General features: G+C 38.9%; 2 non-coding genes across 2 annotated transcripts; one reads left to right on the top strand and one right to left on the bottom strand.

Annotated features, from left to right (window-relative positions):
• Nucleotides 1-9,047: 9,047 nt before the first annotated feature.
• LOC123762476 (U1 spliceosomal RNA) lies at nucleotides 9,048-9,210 on the bottom strand. The gene has a single exon (XR_006773363.1). It is a non-coding gene; the product is annotated as a U1 spliceosomal RNA (small nuclear RNA).
• Nucleotides 9,211-12,049: 2,839 nt separating this feature from the next.
• On the top strand, nucleotides 12,050-12,212 carry LOC123762477 (U1 spliceosomal RNA). Its single transcript, XR_006773364.2, has one exon. It is a non-coding gene; the product is annotated as a U1 spliceosomal RNA (small nuclear RNA).
• Nucleotides 12,213-16,045: the final 3,833 nt, after the last annotated feature.

Genomic DNA, 16,045 nt, shown 5'->3' with positions numbered 1-16,045 from the left:
AATATAGACAAATTAGAAAAATGTTGCAAGAAATTTTAGCATAATCATTTTCCTATTAATCTAACAAGAAGGATGTTTGTTCGCAAGTAGCTGATGACCAATTTGTGACACAGGAAGTCAATGCTCACGCATATCTGGTGCGGTGTTGAGCTGGTTTAATCTTTCTTTCGTTTTTAGTCGAGTTCATGTGGAGAAATCCTAGTTCACATAAATTAGTAGTAGTAAAAGGTAATATTATCATTATATTCATTTTACTTAAAAGTGAAAATTTTCCTTTAATCTTAATCCAAAATGATGATAAATTTAATTGCTCCATCATTCTTCAGTATAAATGAACTACTAAGATGCAGCAATTCAGCTTCCTCTTCAGGATCAAAGTTTAACTCAAATGCTAATTCAAGGCACTGAAACTCAAAGGTGGTTCCTATCCAAAGGTTTTTCTTTACTGTTTCATAGTTTTGCACTGGAAACGTTATTAAAGCTTTAGAATAGAGAAGTGAGATGTGACAATATCTCGCAACAATATTATTGCGAGATATTGTCGCAATATATATAGATATATTGTCTATTGATATAGACAATATTATTTCAAAATATCTTCAGTGACAATGGTCCGAGCAGTGTGTTTTAACAATGTTGGTAACATAATAAGCAGGTAGATCACTTTTAATTCATGCTTGCCGTAGCCTTAACGTCCTCTGAAACCCCTCAATATATTCAGTATTTTGGAATATATTACAGCTTTCTCCTTGAAGTTTTAAGTTTAACTTGTTAAGAATACTAAAAATATCAGTTAAGCCAATTTGGTAACGGAAATATCCTAAATAAAATTGTGCCAAGGGATTGTATTTCAACCAGAATAATATGCATCACAGTTCTTGGTTCATACACCCTGCTAAGTATGAAGTCTCGCCACAACCAAGGAACTTGTGTGTGATAAAGTAAGTGACTATATTGGGCTCCAATCTCTCATCAGAGTATCTCAAATATTCTGATATTTAATGAGCTTCCTTTGATAAAATTGCACCAAGTAATGAGTGCGAATGAGATCGCTCACACTTGCTTATTTTTTATGGATTTTGTTTGCCGCGACCCACTATATAATGGGTCGGGCCCCACAGTTTGAAAATCTCTGCCATAGACCCCACCACCTCAGGGCCACCCTTCGGATTGGTGTTGGGTTTAATGCCTGACAACCGCTGGAGTATTATTAAGGCAACCACAAGTGCTTATTGACTATCCAACAAATTTACTTCAGTCCAGATGTAAACTAAGTGTGTATAAACATTGTGGCGGAATACATATATACCGTTCACGTAGCCAAGTAATACCACTAAAATTAATTAATGCATTATAAACAACTGTGATATTCTTGTGTTAATGTTATAACTTTTGCCAAATAACACTTCCACTTCAAACAGTAATGTTAACATTTTTCTCTTATGTTTTCTATTAGTTTTGCCTTTACAGCTCCCACTACAGAAGAATCATCGTGACAAACTGCCGCACCACACAGACACGAAGCACTCCCTCAGTAATCGAAACTATATTTGTTGTGCGTCGAGTGAAACAGAACACCATAGGCGATATAACATTTTATTAATTTTAAATATAAATAATAATAATTGGACCTGTAAGTTGCATGGAATTGTTGCAACTGCAGTTGCTAGCAATTTGCAAATGAAGCTGTTGGATTTTTTTGCAGCTTCGCGGTTGCTAGAATTTGCAACTGCGAGTTGCAGCCTAATGTGTGCATGTGCAGGGATACATGTTAAGTGACCTTAATAACTATACTTGTATACCTATTCTATATAAGTAGGGACATATGTAGCCGAATATAGTAGTACGTAAATAAAGTATACAAGGTTAGAAAATTCATCCCAGAATTATAAATGGTGCACTAATCGAAATAATAATATTTACAAGCATGAAAAACTGAAATATATTTGTTTCTCAGGTTTGGTGTTAGGCTAAACGCCTGTCAATCTCTGGAGGGGTATTAAGACAAACACAAGTGCTTATTGACCAACCAACAACAATACTTTAGCTCTGGGCATTGTCCAGATATTGTTTGTTGTTGTTTAAGATTTAGCTACTCAGAACGGAATGTCCATGTAATACGGGCTATGGTGAGCCCGTAACATTGTCCAGAGATACTGTGTATATACACAGAAGGGGTGCACCTCTCGGTGTATACTTGTACGGTAAACTCTTGTGGCATCTCAGAGTCGTTTGTCACTATACTGTTAACTCTTATTTAACGTTATCAAGTGTCTTGTGTCGTTGCGAGTAGGGTCTAAGACCTGAGCAAATTTTCACCACTATACGTCATTGCTACTCTTTACGTAAATCAAAGTCAACCCAAACTATCCCATCCGGCCTTATCCTAACCCATTCGGCCCTATCCTATCCCATCCTGCCCTATCCTATCCCATCCTGCCCTATCCTATCCTGCCCTATCCTATCCCAACCTATGCAACCTAACTAGCCTAACCAAAATAAGATTAAAAAAAATTGTTTTATACATACGGTGAACACAAAGTATGTGACGTCTATGACTTCATAATTCTTTTCTGGTTCAGGTTTTAGCTTCTCCTGGTCGTCGCTGTTAAGTGTTTACATAAAGAGGTCGGTGAAGGCGGCACAAATATTGTGGTTTAGCTCATGAAGTTACGTGTGAGCAGAGCGGCTGGTGGCGGGGTCGGACGCCTCGCCGCCAGCCACAGCCCGAGATGATCACTAACTGTAAATATGGCTCAGTGTAGTCATAATAATACTTTATTTAGGAAAAGTACATACATAGATGGAGTTACAAACATTCTGATTTATAGAGCAAGTACATACAATACCTAAAGCCACTAGTACGCATAGTGTTTCGGGCAAAAGGGAGGATAAACCTTTCATGCAAACTGTACGTACCAGCAAGAAGAAGAATATGGCTCAACCCGTTCTCCTAATAGAGCGTCGCATTTTGACGTATATTTTACCTAAGGTCAATAATTGTCGTATTAGAAAATGGTAGCGACTCGCGAAATTGAAATACTGCCCCTTTTCTGTTTTGGGTCCTCGGGTAGGTTTAGAGAGAGCAGTTTAGTACGAGTTTCTTGTCGTTGGAAAACTGCAGAAGAATGGACTGATTCAAACCTTATCAGCGCTGCGGTTGCTGGGATTCGCAAAGGAGGATTATAGCGCTTCTGTTTGCACACACATGCAGGGACCATTCACTCCAGTATTTTAGTGATAGGCCCTGATTGTTTCGGATTATGTATGGGATTTTGACTAGTTAAATTATAGAGCATTAATAGATAGGTTGGGTTATGAAGGAGGAGAATTATCTGGCAATCTTGTATTCAAGTTTAGTTTTAGTTTAATTAATTTATTATGCACTCCATACCCATCTTGTGGGCGGTAGTGGAAAGGGTGACAGAGGCACATAATAGGCTCAGGGACTGAACCCCACAATTCATTTAGTTAAGCAAGTTACAATCTTGATGAACTAGTTACAAAATTCGGTATAAGTTGTCACGTCAACAATGGGTTCAAGATCGACCACAAGTACAGTTTCTAAATTAAGCAACTGACATGTGGAGAGCTAGTGTCACAATTGATATGTTTGTCCTGCACACCGCCCCCCATCCAGTGGGCAGCGGTGGATAGGTTACAGTCACTTAGTTACTTCCTACAGTTAGCAAACTGAGGATATTTGGCGAAAATTTCTGGTAGCAGATCATTTTGAATGAAATATATACACATCGTTGGAACATTGGTTATAGAATTGTCTCTGAATTCACGTATCTTTTCGCACTCCATCACATAGTGATTGAGGGTGTGCGAATAATTTTGTTGACACAGTTTACATTTGGTCAGGTCTACATCGGCAGATAATGAGAATTCCCAGAGATACTTGTAACCGAGTCTAAGCCGAGTAGTAGTAAGATCTATAAGTCTGCTGATTTTATTGGATAAACCATAGATGTGTGGCTCCTCTTGCATGATAGTATGATGATAGATGGAATTACTGGTGCCGATTTCACTTTGCCTCAGATCTACAAGATCTTGTTGAAATTCTCGGTGTACTGCTGCTCTCAGATTGCTCATTGACAATCCAAGGTTATACTCAACATCTTCAATTCAAGAGGACTTGAAACCTCAGTTTGGAAAATGGCAGTCTCGTCTGCCAGACGTAGGGAGGAAAACCTTGATGCTCGCAGAGTTATATACTCTGTGATAATTATTGTTAGTGTAGGTAAAGCTAAGATGTTAGTTATGCATAAAACTGATTAGTGGCAAGTAAATATTTGTACTGAAGAATAAGTAACGTTATTGTATAATAAATTTAATGATTCAGGCAGTGGCCTCATTGTGTTGAAGGAGCTCTTCTCTAAATCAAAATCAAATCAAAACTGAATACCTGAAAAGTATTCAGGTGCCTGACTCGTTTATTCAGGTAAAAGTACATACATAGAAGATGAGTTACCAACATAATGTTGGATATATATAGATAGAGCTAGTACATACAATACCTAAAGCCACTAATACGCACAGCGTTTCGGGCAAACTTTCTAACAAACCTCCCAAGCTGTCTGGATCTCGTGCTGTGATCTCTTTATCTCTCTCTCCCCTCCACTCTTCCCACCCCCTAATCTTTGTGATATCAGGTTAAGCATTATACATAGTTTGTAACGTGCCACTAGTTATTCAAAGTGTATCTGATCTGTGTACTCAAGGCCAGTGTTTTGGAACCCCAAGTGTTTACTTCTCTGAGGTGGCCAAGTGAATACCTGTTGCGGGTTAAAGTTATTATGTGTTGAGTTCTGTCCTTTAAGGAAAGTAGACCTTACCTCTTGTTTTGTTGTATATAACTCGTTTCCCGTCTATGTGCATTCGGTGAGGTAACGTAAGATCGAGGTGGTAAGGTATTTATTGTATTTTTTTTTCGGTGGTGTGTGTGTGGAGGGGGATAGGGTTAATAAATATTATATTAAGGTTAACTGAAGTTCCCATCAACTGCACTGTTTAGGGGGTTGGGCGATCACGATAGACAACAGATCATATATTTGGTATCTTTTATTCTTTTGCTTGGAATTGTTTCCCTGGTGTCCGGGCCTTACCTAACCCCAGTAGTTGGTTACTCCATTACCTAAAACAGTGACCATACAGAGCAAGCACTCATATGTAAGTGTGCTCAGTGACGGTGCTCACATCGCCACTTCGCCGGAATGTCCAGTCTGACAGGTAAAAATAAAGTAAATGCCCGAGGCTAGACAAGCCTCTTCAACTCGCTCGACGACTCTGACGTCATCCACTTCCAACATTCAAGATGCTGCGTTTCTCCCTATACCAGGAACAAGTGCTACCACACTACAGCCTATCGCCTGTGTAGGTCTTATCCATGCAAGCGTCGACACACCCACCATCCACCACAGGAAACAGTAGTTCTTGTACTACTCTTACTACTCGCCCTTGCTGGAAGAAGGGAAGGGAACTATGTAGAGAGAGCGCCAAAAATGGAAGAATGGACAATGGTTTGTCAATTATACCTGTACCAGCTGATTTAATCTTCCCAATTTCTGCTCCTGCAACAGCAACTACATCACCACCTGCTCCTGCAACACCAACTACATCACCACCTGCTCCTGCAACACCAAATACAGCATCTCCTGCTCTTGCAACACTACCTGCTCCTGCAACAGCAACTACATCACCACCTGCTCCTGCGGCACTACCTGCGCCTGCAACACAAGATACAGCACCTGTTACACCAGAAACAGCAAACTCTTGCTCCTGCAACACAAATCACAGCACTTCCTCTTCCTGAAACTTCTCATACAGCACCACTTAATCCTGCAACCTCTACTTGAGCAACCATACTGATCCTACATCACAAACTACACCACCTGCCACAGAATCAACTGTAGCTGCAGTACCCACGAAACCATTACATCATCATCATCATATATATTCATGAACCACTTTAAAACCTTCATCATTCATTCATTACGTCTAGTGAAGAGGGACAAAAGGGACAACTTAATCATACTAATTAACAGAAGCAATTCTTCACTAGACGTAATGAATAGATGCTTAGGGTTGTGGTGAGAAAGATGTCAGTTAATGAATGTCATGAGTATTATTTAATTCACATTCTCAGTTTATACTACATGGCTCATTTATGAGGTTGCTTATTATTGTTTCGTTGTGTAGTGTGAAGGTTAGTTTCTTGGTATCCAATGGTGTTTTGTCTATGGTTACTATGTTTACTATGAGGAAGGTAGGATAGTGATCGGTTGCTCATTCAGTGATTATGCCAGAGGTGAGAGGGGCTGTGATGTTAGTCGGTATGTGGTCCAATATTGTAGTGGATGTTGTGTGATTCAAGTATGCTTGGTGATCATGGAGATTCGCATATAGGAATACGTGCTGTTAAGGAAATAGCCATCTAGGCACCTATTTTGCTATCAAAGATCAATGGTGATGTGGGAACCGACCTGTGAGATTTATATTTATTTAATTTATATGAATTTATATTTACGTTAATTTATATACTTCGATAGCAATTTGTATAATGATAATGAGTGGACTGTATTTCTGCAATAATCTCTTAATCTCACAAATCGATCCTCTACACATTAGGGGGGGTTTATATTTATATATATGCAGCCAATCAAACTACTGTATTAACTACATACATTGAAAAGGTTCCTTATCTTATAGTACAGCAGGTTAGTCCACCAGGTATAACTAGGGTGTAGACACCAAATTATCCTCTTTGAGGTAGCTTCCATATCACCCAGTAACTGGTGCACAATCTTGCATCCTCGTCTTGACCTGTCAAAAGTGCGCTAGCTGTGAAGCCAGATACCTATATATGACAAGTATATCAGAGAAAACAGTACATGGAACATGAAGACCTGGCTTAATTACCTTTAGTTTGAGGCGATTTCGCGATCTAACCGGGTCACCCTATATCCTGACATTAATGGCCATAAATGAATGATAAACGGGTTTCGGATAGACTTAACTTGAATTGTAGACATCGTGTTGGAGATGGTACCTTTGGTTTCCATAACACTACGTCCAAGTAAAATTAACAGGAGCCGAATTTGCTCCCGTGTGAGCCTCTGGTCTAGTATAAAACAATGGCTGTTTAACACTCCATACTATTGACGTTACTGGCCGACATTGTCCAGAATGATAGGAGCTAAATTTGCTCCACACGTCTCGGAGGTGACACAACAATGGCTGCCCTCCTTCCCCCTGACGCCTGGCCTACTTTGTCCAGATTTCAGAAAGTGATAGAAGGGTCACATTTACTCTACTTTAATATTGATAATTAAGTTAATTTATATAAGATGTTTTTATGATGGTAAAGTCCAAAGACTAATGTATTTAAGAATAATTCCCACCATAATAGGTGGTGAATTATAATAGTATGTGGTGATGATATCCCGTTTTCTATAGACGGTAATTCCACTACAAGTTACGTTTTCTATGGTTAACTTGTGGGTAATACAGCTATTATCTGTATGATTATTAAATGGTGTCGGATTTTCCGACAGGTGAAGTTACCCTTCCTCTCCCCCCCCCCTCCCGATACAATGAATTATTATTCGTATACTGTATAAGCCGAACTCCCAGAGATACTTGTAGCCAAGTCGTATTCGACCAATGACAACGTCAATTATTCTGCTGATTTTGTTACTTGCTCCAATAAACATCTTTTGTTTGACATATTTCATTGTGATGAACAAAGCGCATTTATGCAACACAAGCATAAATGCGTTTTATGCAACACAAGCATAAATGCGTTTTATGCAACACAAGCACAACACAAGATATAATACTTGTTCGGTAACAGGATTGTTGATTTGTGGAAGCAATTACCGCGTAACGTGGTGGAGGTGGGGTCCCCTTTACTGTTTCCAGCGTGGGTTAGACATATGTATGTGTGGGATTGGGTAGTTATAAATAGGAGCTGCCTCGAAGGGGCCAATTGGCCTTCTGCAGTCAACTTTATTCTTATGAACATTGGAAACAATCTGCTAGTTTTTGTTTACACAATTCTGATTACTTTAAATTCATCCAAGAGTTTTCGTCTAATAATACTTTTAAGGAAGGAATATATTTGTAGCTCAAGATTACGTACAACATTGTCTTTATATACTGCAACCTTAGCAAGGGCGTCAATTTTATCATATTTCTGCAGTCCATGTGAGAGGGAAGCCACAACATTTGTATTTTTACCCCTTGATTACGTATATATCCGTCTGGCTTCGGAGACAGCACGTTATTATTTGACTGTAAGCTATTTAATGCTAGTAATGAGGAAAGGGAGTCCGAAATAATAATGATTAATAAAAATTAAACTTCTACTTCAGCGATGTCAATAATTTTGAGTGCTACCAGTTCAACTTGCGAGGTGGATTGGCCCAGTTACTAAAAGTGCCAGATCATCTGGGTTGTAGTGGATATGCGGGCCTCTCCAAGCAAAAGTATGTTCGACCAAGTAATCATATGCCAAGCCTAGCCCCAGGCCGGACTTGGGGAGTAGAATTTCCAAAACCCACTTCAGGTATTATCTGGGTTACCTTGAGGTGCTTCCGGGGCTTAGCGTCCCCGCGGCCCGGTCGTCCACCAGACCTCCTGGTTGCTGGACTGATCAACCAGGCTGTTGGACGCTGCTGCTCTCAGCCTGACGTATGAGTCACAGCCTGGTTGTTCAGGTATCCTTTGGAGGTGCTTATCCAGTTCTCTCTTGAACACTGAGGGGTTTGCCAGTTATGCCTCTTATGTGTAGTGGAAGCGTGTTGAACAGTCTGGGTGTGCATAATGACTTGATATTTAGGATATTCTGATCCGGATGTGTATAATGAATATATATTCATTTTATTTAGGATATTCAAGGAAGTATGCTGAATACTGTCTGGGAATAAAATTTGATTTTGTTCTAATTGCTGATTTAAATTAAGTGTCGCATTACTAGGAAACGATCGAGTTTTGCACTATCTACAGCTTATATTAAGAACATATTGCAATAATTAGTTTATAAGGGGATAGCGCGAACGCAGTCCCCTGCTAACAAAAATTTCGCACCCGAGTTAACCACATTTGGGTTAATCGCAAGGGTCAGCGCCGCCGGAGTGCAATGGCGAGCCTCGCCCTGGGAAAACCGCCTTCGTGATCACGGTGTCTCCTGTGCCAGGTAAGTATGAGTCTTCCGCCCTCCCCGCAGCCCCAACCACGATACGCTGCCTACCTATGTCGTGCAATACTAATATTATGGAAAACTGTTACGTTTACTTAATTAAACAAACTTTTGTTTATAACAATCTCATTTCTGTTTATGAATTGCTCAAAATTGTATTAAAAATATGTATATATATTGAATAACACTGAATTTTTAGGTAAAAGTTAGCCATTGGGGGTGGCTTGGAGGAGGGAAGAAGGTATCTGAAAACGCTTTTTTTACGAACGTGTTAATTGGCTATGGTATTGTAACCTATAATTAGAAAGAGAGATCGTGTCGTTTGTTATACTCAGCATATATACTTGTATCACGAGTTATTTGTTAATAACTTGTATAATTATGCTAGAATTAGTTTTTTTTAGTGGGAAGATAGTAGCTACAGATTTCCATATAAGATAAAGAAAACTGTTAATCGAGGACTAACTTATTTATTTAGACTACACCTAATCTTATCTTGAACAAACTCAAATTTACTGATTAATAATTAATTGTGTCGGGGGACAGGCAGCCAAAGTGTGTTTTTATACGTTAGGCTTATATCGAGGTTCCCCATAGGATGTAGCCCCACAACATGTTGACTAACTCCTGTGTTGGGAGTGGATATAATCCCATCCGTAACACCAGAGGTACACACAGGCTTATCTTCCCTTCTTGAAGTTATCTTGAGACGATTTCGGGGCTTAGCGTCCCCGAGGCCCGGTCCTCGACCAGGCCTCTTTTTTGTTACTCACCCTCCCCCCCCGGGAAGCAGCCAGTAGCAGCTGCCTAACTTCCAGGTACCTATTTACTGCTAGGTGAACAGACGCATCAGGGTGAAAGAAACTCTGTCGATTGTTTCCGTTTCCACCGGGGATCAAACCCGAAACCTTAGGACTATGAATCCAAAGTGCTGTTCATTCAGCTGTCAGGCCCCAGGCAGGGGTGACATCAGCAATATATAGGATTCTGGCAAACATTAGAACGTCGTTTAGAAACCTAAATCTGGGCACGTTTAAGGTAATCTACACAGCATTTGTTAGACCAGTACTGGCATATGCAGCACCTGATTGGAATCCACACCTTGTGAAACATAAAACTAAAATCGAAAATGTGCAGAGGTTTGTTTAAACTGTGGTGGCAATCATGACGTTAAATTCAAACAATGTCCTTCATACATTGCAGCAAAAACTATTAAGACTGTTCCCACCAACAACATGCAATACATTAATGCACTGAAGCAACCTAACTCGGTCCGTCATCTATCACTATCACCCACTCAACCACAACCTTTGCATGTTTCTGATATGTCTGTCACTAATCATCGTGCATCCCCAAGGTACAATCCTCTCCCACAAAACTTACAAATGAGTACAGGTCTTGTTGAAACGCTTGTCACTCGCATTGAAAATACACTGGAAAAGATACTGGACCGATTCCCGAATAAATTCTTCACCACCCAAGTATTCCAACCCATCTCCGGATCTGATCCAACACACACACACACACACACACACACACACACACACACACACACACACACACACACACACACACACACACACACACACACACACACACCCATTCACATCTACAGACAATGACATCCGACCCAACGCAACTTTTACAAAAATGTGAACATATCATGCTTGTACAATAAGTCGTCACCTCATAAATGGGTTCGAGATCGACCACAAGTAAAGTTTCTAAATTAAGCAACTGACACATGTGGAGAGCTAGTCACAATTGATATGTTTGTCCTGCAGACCGCCCCCCATGAATTTTGTAACTAGCTCATCAAGATTGTAACTTGTTTAGCTAGATGACCAGTCTCCGTGGTGTAGTGGTAAGACACTCGCCTGGCGTTCCGCAAGCGCTTTATCATGGGTTCGTATCCTGTCCGGGGAGGATTTACTGGGCGCAAATCCTTAACTGCAGCCTCTGTTTAACTCAACAGTAAAATGAGTACTTGGTTGTAAAAACGATTCTTCGCGGCGGGGATCGTATTCCAGGGACCTGCCCGAAACGCTACGCGTACTAGTGGCTGTACAAGAATGTAACAACTCTTGTATATCTCTCTCTCTCTCAAAAAAAGAAAAAAAAAAGAAAAAAAAGAAATGAATTGTGGGGTTCAGTCCCTGAGCCCTTTATGTGCCTCTGTAATCCTTTCCACTACCGCCCACAAGATGGGTATGGGGTGCATAATAAATGAACTAAACTAAACTAAAAAAAAATGCTTGTACTCTCATAAAACCAATGTAACTTCTTGTATATATATAAATAAATAAAATAAGATTAGGCTAAATAAATCAGTTAGTCCTCGATAAACATAGTTTTCTCTCTCTGTCTTATAAGGAAACTTGCAGCAACCATCTCACTAAAACTAATTCAAGCACAATTGTGCAAGTTATTAACAAATAACTTGTGATACAAGTATATATGCTGAGTATAACAAACGACACGATCTCCCTTTTAATTATATGTTACAATACCATAGCCAATTAACACGTTCGTAATAATAGCGTTTCCCAAGATGCCTTAGTCCCTCCTCAAAGCCACCTCAATGGCTAACTACTTAAAAATTCAGTGTCATTTATAGTTTTCAATATATATATATATATATATATATATATATATATATATATATATATATATATATATATATATATTACTAATATAATTTTGAGCAATTCATAAAATAAAATGAGACTTATAAAGAAAAGTTTGTTTAATTAAGTAAATTTTAAATTCTTCCATAATATTAGTATTGGCCGACATAGGTAGGCAGCGTATCGTGGTTGGTGCTGCGGGGAGGGCGGGAAAGTCATACTTACCTGGCACAGGAGACACCGTGATCACGAAGGCCGTTTTCCCAGGGCGAGGCTCGCCATTGCACTCCGGCGGCGCTGACCCTTGCGATTAACCCAAATGTGGTTAACTCGGGTGCGAAATTTTTGTTAGCAGGGGACTGCGTTCGCGCTATCCCCTTATAAACGAATATATCCAAGTTAATATAAGCTGTAGACAGTTCAAAACATGGTCGGCTCCTCGTAATGCGACACACAATTTAAATCGGTAATTAGAACAATATCAAATTTTATTCCTGGACCCTAGACAGTATTCTGCATACTTACATCCTTGAATATGCTAAATATCAGGTCATTATACACATCCGGATTAGAATATGCTAAATATCAAGTCATTATACACACTCATATACCTGAAGTGGGTTTTGGAAATTCTACTTCCCAAGTCCGGCCTGGGGCTAGGCTTGGCTTATGATTACTTAGTCGAACAGACTTTTGCCTGGAGTGTCGGAAAACCCGACACCATTTACAAAATTAAATACAATATGCAGATAATATTGCTGCTGTTATATACACAAGTTAACCCATAGAAAATGTAGCCTGTAGTGGAATTTTCTGTCAATAGAAAACGGAATATCACTGCCACATCGTTATTAAATTCGTCAGCTATTTTGCTGGGAATTATTCTTAATACAGCAGTCTTTGGACTTTTAACATAATTAAGTTAATTTAAATGAGATGTATTTATCAGTACCAAAATAGAGTAAATGTGACCCTTCTATCACTTATTGACTTCTGGAGACAGAGAGCCAGGAAGTGAGTGGTGGGATAATTAGCCATTGTTGCTAGAGAGTCGAGGGAGTGAGTTCAGCTCCTATAATTCTTCCTTGGACGAACTGTTATGGAGATCAAATTAGTGTTTCTTCCATCATCAACACGCAGTCATCATCTAAACAAAGGAAGTGTCTTTCCGAGATCTTATCTAATGATTTCCAACCGGTAATGTCAGGTAGATAGGATTAATTATGGTTAGGACAGGAGAAAGCTACTTAAACCAGGTAATTAATCCTTGGTCCTTATCTTATAAATAATGTAACAAATGTTTCCTCTGATATGGCTGTCATATATATATAGAATTCCTGCTTTACAAGCTAGTGCCCTTTGACAGGTGTAGAAGAGGAAGCAGTACAGTTACTTGGTATACCAGTACATAGTGGATGCCAGTCTCAACTACGAGGATTATTTGGTGTCATCATCCTTGTTTATACCTGGCGGACTAAACCTGCTGTGCAATAAGATAAGGCCTCATACAATAAGCCTGCTGTGCAATAAGATAAGACCTCATACAATAAGCCTGCTGTGCAATAAGATAAGGCCTCATACAATAAGCCTGCTGTACAATAAGAACGACATGCTTCCGAGTAAAAGTCATAGCACAAGTCTTAGTTGAAGAGAACTTGAAGCCATGATTGGTGGCCCAAGATGACACAGCATCAATAGCAACGTAATATTGAGCTATAAATAGATCTCTTCCTTAAAAGTATCATTAGACGAGAACTCTTGTATGAATTTGAAGTAATCAGAATTGTATAAGCAGAAACTAGCTGATTGTTTCCAACGTTCACGACAATGAAATGTCAAACAAAAGATGTGTATGGGGCAAGTAACAAAATCAGCAGACTAATTGACGTTGTCATTGGTCGAATACGACTTGTTTACAAGTATCTCTGGCAGTTTGGCTTGTATAGGGATAATAATTCATTGTGTCTGGGGGGGGGGGAGGGGTGGGGTGACTTCACTATTTATCTTTGATAGCAATATAGGTGACTAGATGGCTATTTCCTTAACAGCACGTACTCCTATATGCTAATTCCCATGATCACCAAGCATACTTGAATCACACTAACATCCACTACAATATTGAACCACATATGGACTAACATCACAGCACCTCTCACTTCTGGCATAATCACTGAATGAGCAACTGATTGCTATCCTACCTTCCTGCCTACTATCCTACCTTAGTAAACATAGACAAAACACCATTGGACACAAAGAAACTAACCTTCAGACTACACAACGAAACAGCAATAAACAACCTCATAAATGAGCTTTGCCGTGTAAACTGAAAATATAAATTAAATAATACTCATAATATAAATTCATTAACTGATATCTTCCTCACCACAACCCTGAGCCTCTACAACAGTCTCACAAAACAAGTAACTGAAAAAAATTGCTCATAAATGTTGTTCTTAAAACAACTAGCAAGAAACATGAATATGGAAAAATATAGGATTGGCTTAGATACAAAAGAACTAGTAAAAAGATTTAAAAAACCAAAAGGAAATATGAAAAGCACATGACGAACCATCAACATTGTAGGAGCCAAGCAACACATGCATAACAAGCAGATCAAACTCTTTGCCCGAAACGCATTGCGTAATAGTGGCTTTAGGCATTGTATGTACTAGCTCTATCCATATATCAATCCATTAATGTAACATCACTTGTATGTATGTACCTTACCTGAATAAACATATTTATTTATTTATTCTTCAAAGATGGTTGTCGGAAAACCCGACACCATTTACTAATATTAAATAAAATAAGCAGATAATATTTCTGCTGTGTTGTATATATAAATTCACTCATAGAAGACGTAACACAGTGGAAATTTCCGTCAATAGAAAACGAGACATCATTGCCACATAGTGCTATAAATTCACCAGCTATTCTGTTGGGAATTAATTTGAATACCGTAGTCTTTGGACTTATTAATATCATAAAAATATCTCATTTGAATTAACTTAATTATCAGTAGCAAAATAGAGTAAATGTGACCTTTCAAGCAATTATTGACATCTGGACAGAGGAGCCAGGCGTCAGAGGTGGGAGAGAGGTCAGCAATTGTAAAACAACAGAGTCGCAGGAGCGAGTTCAGCTCCTATAATTCTCCATTGGAGAAGTGTTATAGAGTTCTAATTAGTGCTTCTACCATCATCAGCACGCAGTCGACATCTAAACGGGGGAAGTGTCTTTCCGAAATCCTTTCTAATCATTTCTGGCCAGTTAATGTTAGGTAGATAGGATTAATTCTGGTTAGAACATGAGGTAACGACTCAATCCAGGTAATTACTCCTTGGTTCTTATCGTATATAATATACAGTATTTTCTCTGATATAGCTGTCATTTATAGGATTCCGACTTTACAGCAAGTGTCCTTTTACCAGGTATAGAAGAGGAAGCAAGAATTAATCTTGGTACATCAGTACAGGGGTGGTAGATACTAGCCTCCCACGAGGATTATTTGGTGTCCTCATCCTTTGTTCATACCTGGTGGACTAAGCCTACCATACAATAAGATGAGGCCTCATAATTATTATTACTAATATATGTAGTTTAATACTGTAGTTTGATTAGCTGCATATATAAATTTAATATAAACGCCACCTAATGTGCAAGAAATCGATTTGTGAGAATATTGCAGAAATACAGTCCGCTAAACATCATACAAATTGCTATCGAAATATAAATTCTATATAAATTCATATAAATTAAATATAAATCTCACAGGTCGGTTCCCACAATGGTAATACACTGGTATCTGATTTAGAAAGTTACCGAATTTAATGGCTTCTTTTCATCAATTGGCATTAACCCTGTCAGACATATTAAAGAGACCTAGACACAGGTTACTACATACCTCACCGGCAGCTATCCTAACTCCCAACTCTTGTCAATCAGCTCCCCAAACATTATAACCAAAATTCACTCAAAATCAAATCTGGTGACATTGATGAAATACTAACCATAATATACAAAAGTGCTGCTCAAGTCCCTACACCAACCATAGCACTACATTTCAACAAATTTCTTTAGCGTCAAACTTTTTTTTATATCGTTAAAAAGTCAAGAGTAACACCAGTTCTAAAGGGGGGGGGGGGATACAGCTGATATAAACAATATCAAACTTACCAATATTATCAAACATATTTAACAAGATTATTTACAA

This window comes from Procambarus clarkii, chromosome 2 (genome assembly GCF_040958095.1).
Source record: "Procambarus clarkii isolate CNS0578487 chromosome 2, FALCON_Pclarkii_2.0, whole genome shotgun sequence".
Classification (NCBI taxonomy): Eukaryota; Metazoa; Arthropoda; class Malacostraca; order Decapoda; family Cambaridae; genus Procambarus; species Procambarus clarkii.
This window is presented reverse-complemented; position numbering and strand designations above follow the sequence as displayed.